Source organism: Ixodes scapularis, unplaced genomic scaffold (assembly GCF_016920785.2).
Source record: "Ixodes scapularis isolate PalLabHiFi unplaced genomic scaffold, ASM1692078v2 PGA_scaffold4__175_contigs__length_147842914, whole genome shotgun sequence".
NCBI classification, from domain to species: domain Eukaryota; kingdom Metazoa; phylum Arthropoda; class Arachnida; order Ixodida; family Ixodidae; genus Ixodes; species Ixodes scapularis.
In genome coordinates this window covers 1,494,244-1,502,567 of record NW_024609879.1, presented here as the reverse complement: position 1 = coordinate 1,502,567, position 8,324 = coordinate 1,494,244, and the positions used below count along the sequence as shown (strand labels likewise).

The following is an 8,324-nucleotide window of genomic DNA, read 5'->3' as shown; positions in this document are numbered from 1 at the left end:
AAAGTAAGCGTTGCCATTTTGCTTCGGTAGTGTGTCTTTGTTGCGGAGACCAGGCTAAAGACCCTCTCCATGGCGGCGTTCGCACAGGCAAACACAAAAGTGCACGAACCATCCTTGTCAAATTAGGAAAAAGGGGTTCAACAGCACTGGTGAACCCCCTTTGCCACAGCACGCCAGAATTCGCTCACGTTTTCGCTCACAGTGAGAGATGGAAGTTGCGCCTCTAAAACGCCATACTCTATTTCAATGGTTGATGTGCCGCATGTTCCTTTTCCTGATGACAGGACTTCTAGCAAGCCGCCAAACGGCACGCCGCAAACACTTCCAAATCAACTTTAGGTTCCCGGACAATCTCTTCAGCAGTGATCTGAGACTATATACATACGACAACGGTCCAGCATTCTATCCTTATTTATTCATTTTATTTATTTGTTTTACCCTCAGGGTCCGAAGGCAAAGTTGAGATCAAAGCCCCCCCCCCCTCCCCCCCCCCCCCCCAGTGTAATGTATAGTTATTCACGCTCAACAAAAAAAAAAAATGATTGGTAAGAGCAGACCTAAAAAGTTTTGTCAGTTATGAATGCAATTGGTCCGGGAAGGTGGTTCCAGTTGAGGGATGTGCGAGGAAGGAAAGAAGATTTATTATTTATTTATTTATTTATTTATCCATACTGCAGGCCCAAGCAGGGTGGGACAACAAGAAAGAAAAAACATAGCTAAACAGAGTAAACCAACAAATGTGGTACACTGGAGGTGACAAAGAAAGAAAGAAAGAAAAAAAAATACACAAGTTCAAAGGGTGTGTAGATAACACAACAATGGGGCCACTGATAGCGTCTTGCAATAAGCGCAGCAGAGCACATAAAATAAGGTAAGAGCGCTAGTGACACGTTGTATCTTCAAATCATGACTACAACATTACTAAAATATAACAAAAAAAACAACAACAAAAAAAAAAAACATGCGAGCGCGTTAGAAATGCGAAGAACATGCATCAACAAATTGTTCTACGGTCGTACATACAACAATCTCGTCAGGTAAAAGATTCCATTCATCTACAGTTCTGGAAAAATAAGAAAAATTGAACCCATTGGATGACGATCTAAAGGGTCGAATGTGGTGCGAGTCGCTTATTCTACTAGAGTGCTTGAAGGAAGGAGCAAATACATGGTAGGATCGATACCGGTTTGCCCGTTCGCAATAGAGTACAAAAGTTTTAGCCTAGCTAACTTATGTCGGGCGCACAGATGTTCATGGTTGAAAAAACCCCGAGACTGCGGGTAAACGACACAACACTAAAAAGTAGAGACTTTTAGTGTTGTGTCGTTTACCCGCAATCTCGGGGATTTTTCAACCATGTGCAATGTACACAAGCTCGTTTGCGCCCTTACATTTTCTGAACAAAGGTTCTACGTTTGACAATGACAACATCTCAGTGCTAGAACCCGTCCTTTTGTACCTGCCGTACACAAATCGTAGACTCTGGGTTTGTATATCTTCGATTTTAGAAGAATCAACTTTGGTATAAGAACCCCATATATATATAAGTATAAGACCCTATAAGGTCTTATTAGGGTCTTATAGGCGGTTCGTCTAGTGGATGTTAGTGCCAGCCTTAGTTTTCTTCTAATGAAACAAAGTTTTCAGAAGGCAGCTGAGCATATATTATCTAGATGCAAGCTCCAGCTAAGGCCAGGAGTGAGCGTTACTCCCAGATATTTTACGGAGTCGACCTTGGAAACGGGGGAGTTATCAAAATGGTACTCAAAACTTAGAGAATTTTTTTTTCTTAGTGAATGTGATCGCTACCGTTTTTTTGTAGATTAAGTTTCATCTGCCATTTCTTGCACCATTCAGACACTGAACCCAGAACGTTGTTGAGCATAATCTGGTCCTCGAGACTCTCCACTTTTGTATACAAGACACAATAGTCAGCAAAAAGCCTGATCTGGATTTTTTTTATTGATATCGTTCGCAATGTCATTTATGTAGACAAGAAATAATAACGGGCCTATGACTGGTCCTTGGGGGACACAGGAAAAAGCGTCAAGGGAGGGAGAACGGGAGCCATTGATTTCAGCATATTGCTTCCGGCTGTACAAATAGCACTCTATCCACTGCACCAAGTCTTCATTAATACAAGCTTTTCTTAATTTAAAAAAAAGTAGTGCATCATGGGGATCAGTGTCGAAGGCTTTCGAAAAGTCGATAAAAACCACGTCAGCTTGCCCTTTTTTATCAAGAATGCTTGCCAAGTCATGCACGGTGCAAACGAGCTGGGTAGTGGTAGAGCGATTACGCCGAAAACCATGCTGGGAGTCAGTGAAAAAATTGTTGCTCTCGAGGTAATCAGTATTTTGCTGGTTTACAATGTGCTCAAGAAGTTTGGAAGATATGCAAGTTAAAGATATGGTTTTAGAAATAAATGAACTGCGCAAAGGACGAGGACAGAGGTAGAAACGAGTACGACACACAGAGCGCAGACTTCCAACTGTTTATTTGGCGCAGACACAACAGTATATATGACAGCAGCAATCAGTTTGCGGTTAAATAAGGTTTAAACATGACCGTCCAAAAAAGAGAATTCCTTGTCTGATAGTGAAACAGATTGCATGCTTATGCAGTCGTGACCTTTCTTTTTAATGAAGTAGGCTTCTACGAGTTTTCTTTCCGTTGCCTCATTTGCTCTTGCGAGAACACGTGTCCTTTGCAAATCAGGATGACAACCGCATTTCAAACAATGTACAGACAGATGTCCGCCTGTGTTGTTTTTTATCGACAGAAAGTGTTCTCGTGCTCTCAGGTTGAAACAACGTCCAGTCTCGCCAATGTATACTCGCCCGCAAGAAAGCGGAATTTCATAGATAACACCGGATGCGCATTCCGTGTAGCGCGTGCTGTGCTCCTTTTTGCATTTGTTGATGTTCACTCTTGGCTTCATCATAGGGCACACTTTACTGAGTTTGCAGGGCGCTGAAAAGACGACCGAGAGACCATACCTGGCCGCTACCTTTTTCAGGTTATGGGACAAGCCGTGGTGGTACGGGATTACATGCACGCGCATTTTTTCTTTTCGCCTCTGCTCATTACTTCCAGTTTTCTGCTTCTGTTGCAAGCGCACACATACAGCAGAGACCAAGTGTTGGGGGTACCCTGCGGCAGTAAGGCGGTCACACTGATCGCGGAAACTGGACGCCATTTCATGAACACATGATTTTTCTAATGCTGAAGTACAGCTAGACATAACGATGGCTCTTTTAACAAGCTTTGAGTGAGCACTGTCATAGGGCAAAAGGCCCTTCTTGGTCCTAGGGTGGTATGACCAGCAGATGTGGTTGTCACTAAACGTTATTTTTAGATCTAAAAACTGGATGGAACCGTTAGTGGTGAATTCATGGGTAAAATTAAGGCCATTGGATGCTGATACGAAGATGGATAGAATGCTAGAAACAGCCTTGTGAATACAATGAGAACCTTCAATATCTAAAAGCACAAGGTAGTCATCGACGTATCTAAAAACGCGCACTACATGCTGATCACAAAGGTGTTGCTGCAAGCGCCTGTCAAAAAAGGACAAATACATATCACATAGCACGGGGGCAACCGCGGACCCGATACAAATGCCGGTCTTTTGAACATAAAACCTCTCCTCGTGCGCAATTACTGTAGAGCTCAAGTAGAAACGCAACAGTTCAAGGAAACTCCCAGTGCTAATACCGCTTTCACTCTGAAAACTAATTTCACCGAACTCCTCGATGCTGTCCTTGACGGCTGTAAGCAAGCCCTCATGTGGCACCGAATAAAACAGGTCCTGAATGTCCACAGAGAAGGCAGTCTTTGCAGATGGGAAACCGCTCTCGAACTCACGAACCACCTCACTGGAACTTCGAACCAGGTAAGGGTCCATTCCCACAATCTTGTTAAGATGGCTCTTGAGGTACGAGCCGATTACTTTTTGCCAACAACCCTTCTCGGAAACAATCGCGCGAAGGGGGCAATCAGGTTTGTGGGTTTTTTCCGTGAAGAAGACCTCCAGATGGTCAACTTCTGTTTTCTTTACAGCCTTACACAGTGCCTCTAGGTTCTGGTCCCTCAGGAGCCTTAAAGCTAACTTCTTTTGTTTTTTCGGAGAAAATTCCACCTGCTTAAAGTGCTTCTGAACCGCTTCGGTGGCCTTAACATCGAACATCCCAGAGGGCATGACGACAAATCCTCCTTCCTTATCTGCCTGCATAATGTTGAGACCATTGTTTTTTAGGATTTTAGGAAGGAGGATTTGTCGTCATGCCCTCTGGGATGTTCGATGTTAAGGCCACCGAAGCGGTTCAGAAGCACTTTAAGCAGGTGGAATTTTCTCCGAAAAAACAAAAGAAGTTAGCTTTAAGGCTCCTGAGGGACCAGAACCTAGAGGCACTGTGTAAGGCTGTAAAGAAAACAGAGGTTGACCATCTGGAGGTCTTCTTCACGGGAAAAACCCACAAACCTGAATGCCCCCTTCGCGCGATTGTTTCCGAGAAGGGTTGTTGGCAAAAAGTAATCGGCTCGTACCTCAAGAGCCATCTTAACAAGATTGTGGGAATGGACCCTTACCTGGTTCGAAGTTCCAGTGAGGTGGTTCGTGAGTTCGAGAGCGGTTTCCCATCTGCAAAGACTGCCTTCTCTGTGGACATTCAGGACCTGTTTTATTCGGTGCCACATGAGGGCTTGCTTACAGCCGTCAAGGACAGCATCGAGGAGTTCGGTGAAATTAGTTTTCAGAGTGAAAGCGGTATTAGCACTGGGAGTTTCCTTGAACTGTTGCGTTTCTACTTGAGCTCTACAGTAATTGCGCACGAGGAGAGGTTTTATGTTCAAAAGACCGGCATTTGTATCGGGTCCGCGGTTGCCCCCGTGCTATGTGATATGTATTTGTCCTTTTTTGACAGGCGCTTGCAGCAACACCTTTGTGATCAGCATGTAGTGCGCGTTTTTAGATACGTCGATGACTACCTTGTGCTTTTAGATATTGAAGGTTCTCATTGTATTCACAAGGCTGTTTCTAGCATTCTATCCATCTTCGTATCAGCATCCAATGGCCTTAATTTTACCCATGAATTCACCACTAACGGTTCCATCCAGTTTTTAGATCTAAAAATAACGTTTAGTGACAACAACATCTGCTGGTCATACCACCCTAGGACCAAGAAGGGCCTTTTGCCCTATGACAGTGCTCACTCAAAGCTTGTTAAAAGAGCCATCGTTATGTCTAGCTGTACTTCAGCATTAGAAAAATCATGTGTTCATGAAATGGTGTCCAGTTTCCGCGATCAGTGTGACCGCCTTACTGCCGCAGGGTACCCCCAACACTTGGTCTCTGCTGTATGTGTGCGCTTGCTACAGAAGCAGAAAACTGGTAGTAATGAGCAGAGGCGAAAAGAAAAAATGCGCGTGCATGTAATCCCGTACCACCACGGCTTGTCCCATAACCTGAAAAAGGTAGCGGCCAGGTATGGTCTCTCGGTCGTCTTTTCAGCGCCCTGCAAACTCAGTAAAGTGTGCCCTATGATGAAGCCAAGAGTGAACATCAACAAATGCAAAAAGGAGCACAGCACGCGCTACACGGAATGCGCATCCGGTGTTATCTATGAAATTCCGCTTTCTTGCGGGCGAGTATACATTGGCGAGACTGGACGTTGTTTCAACCTGAGGGCACGAGAACACTTTCTGTCGATAAAAAACAACACAGGCGGACATCTGTCTGTACATTGTTTGAAATGCGGTTGTCATCCTGATTTGCAAAGGACACGTGTTCTCGCAAGAGCAAATGAGGCAACGGAAAGAAAACTCGTAGAAGCCTACTTCATTAAAAAGAAAGGTCACGACTGCATAAGCATGCAATCTGTTTCACTATCAGACAAGGAATTCTCTTTTTTGGACGGTCATGTTTAAACCTTATTTAACCGCAAACTGATTGCTGCTGTCATATATACTGTTGTGTCTGCGCCAAATAAACAGTTGGAAGTCTGCGCTCTGTGTGTCGTACTCGTTTCTACCTCTGTCCTCGTCCTTTGCGCAGTTCATTTATTTCTAAAATCATGAACCAACTAGCCCGCCAAAAGGTGTTACTTAAAGATATGGGTCGGTAGTTCGAAACGGAAAGCTTATCGCTCGTCTTATGGACCGGTACTACGCGCGCACAAAGCCAGTCGACTGGACCAAGCCTTTCTTTCAAAGAGAACGTAAATATTATACACACAAACATTGACATCTACTCAACATACCTCTTCATAAATGCAGCGAGAATGTCACCTGGGCCAGACGCTTTTTTACTGTTTAATTTATGTAACATAGCAAAAATACATTGGGCTGTCACGGTTAAGTCAGACATGGGAATAGAAGTGCAACCTGAAGGTGCAAGGTAGTCTACAGCGTTTGTTGGTCTGGTAAAGACAGACTGAAAATATGTATTGAACTCGGTACTCATATCCCTTAGAGTATCTATGACTACATTTCGTATTTTAACTTTCTCAACCACTGCACGGGAGGGAGAAAGATATAGCCAGAATTTTTGAGGAGGATCTCGCATAAAGGTAGGGAGAGTTTGCGAAAAAAAGGCTGTTCGACCCTCCACAATTTTCCTCCTCAAAGAAAAACACAGATCTTCAAAACCCGACGAGTTACAAGCCTTCCGTCGGCAGAGTCTTTTAATGCGCCTTATCAAATGGATTACATCTTTGATATCCAAGGATGTGGCCTGATGGGTATTTTTCTTTCCGGAAGAAAGTGCTCGATGCAGCAACTAACTGTGTCTCTTAACATCTGCCAAAGGAATTCTATGTTTCCGGAGGAATTGCTGAATGCATCGAATCTCGTTTGAAGATAGTCGAATATACTGACATCGTCCGCTTGGCCAAAATCTGGTAGTAGCTTACGAGATTTTGGCTTTTACTGTAGCCTCGGGGGAAAAAAAAACAAAAAAAAACAAAAACTAGCGATACAAGATCGTGGTCTGATATGCCTTTACGTATGCTGACCTTACAGGGCATAAAAGGACTCACGAAAGCTAAGTCAGGTATAGAACTTGTTGATATAACCCACGTTGGCTGAGTAACAACCAGTAAAAAGCTTACGTTGGAAAGTAGGTCAAGTAAAATCGATTCGTTTTGCATATTTGATGTGTTTAGTCTTAAATTATTCCAATCAATTCCGAGAGCATTGAAATCACCCACAACAACAACTTTAGTTCTATTTCTAACTAATCCAGATATGTAATCGTAAAACGTCCTTCAAAAAAACAAAAAAAAAACAAACAAAAAAACTTAGGTGTATTTGGAGGCCTGTAAACAACGCCAAGAACAAACACAACTATTCTGACTTCCACTTTGCACCACAAGCTCTTGTGCTTTTGAATTCCTTCCAAGACAGAGCAATAAACATTGCTCTGTCCCCGTCTCGGGATGAACGATCGTGTATTATCTGATGAGTCGGAGCAACAAGTTCACAATCAGAGATACCCGAATGTAGCCATGTTTCCGTCATCGCTGTTATGTCAGCATCATAGTCGTATAAAACACCCTCGACGTCAGCAAGTTTATTCAATTCACTTTGCGCGTTAAGTAGTACCAAGTGACCACCTGACGACTGTCATTGATTGGGTTCTGGTGTGTGGCGTTTTTCATTATTTATTTGAACTCGACAATTTGCACAGTCATCCCAAACAAAGGTGTCTCGATTTATGTGAAGTTTGTCGTAAAATAGTTGAACTTTATCGCCGTTGTCTCATTTTTTTTCGACAACTCCCATAGCCTTTTTCTTTTTTGCAGAGTATTCCAGCAGAAGTTTTACCCCAGAAACAACCCGGAACCTTTCAGTTTCGATCAATTTTTCAGTACTTCCTGACGTTCTTTATAGTAAACAAAGTTCATGATGACAGGTTCGATTTTCCCTTCAGCCTTTCCACCAAGCCCGTGAATACGCTGTACCGAATTGACATGTACACCGAGGCGACTTTTGAAGAGATCGTTTACAACTGCGGCTTCCAAAGATTCCCCAGAGTTTTCAGGGAAACCAAAAAGAATCAAGTTATTACGCATTTCGCGATTTTCGAGGTCATCCAGCTTCATCTGCTGAGTTGATAGGAATTTCTATAGGACGATAATGGTATTTTCAAGCTGTATGACCTTTGCGTTTGTTTCCTGCATTATTTTAAACTTTTGTCGTACTCAGCGAACTTTTTGTTTCTTGAATCAATGTTTTGTTCTGTCAGTGCTTGACTACTTTTCATAGATTTTATGTCCTCCGCAATCTCAGTTTGTTTTTCTAGTATCGACTTGACCATCTGTTTA

General features: G+C 43.1%; 2 pseudogenes; both read right to left on the bottom strand.

The window, feature by feature from the left end:
- Positions 1-972: 972 nt before the first annotated feature.
- LOC121837645 lies at positions 973-6,463 on the bottom strand (annotated as a pseudogene).
- Positions 6,464-6,778: 315 nt separating this feature from the next.
- Positions 6,779-8,072, bottom strand: LOC120846259 (annotated as a pseudogene).
- Positions 8,073-8,324: the final 252 nt, after the last annotated feature.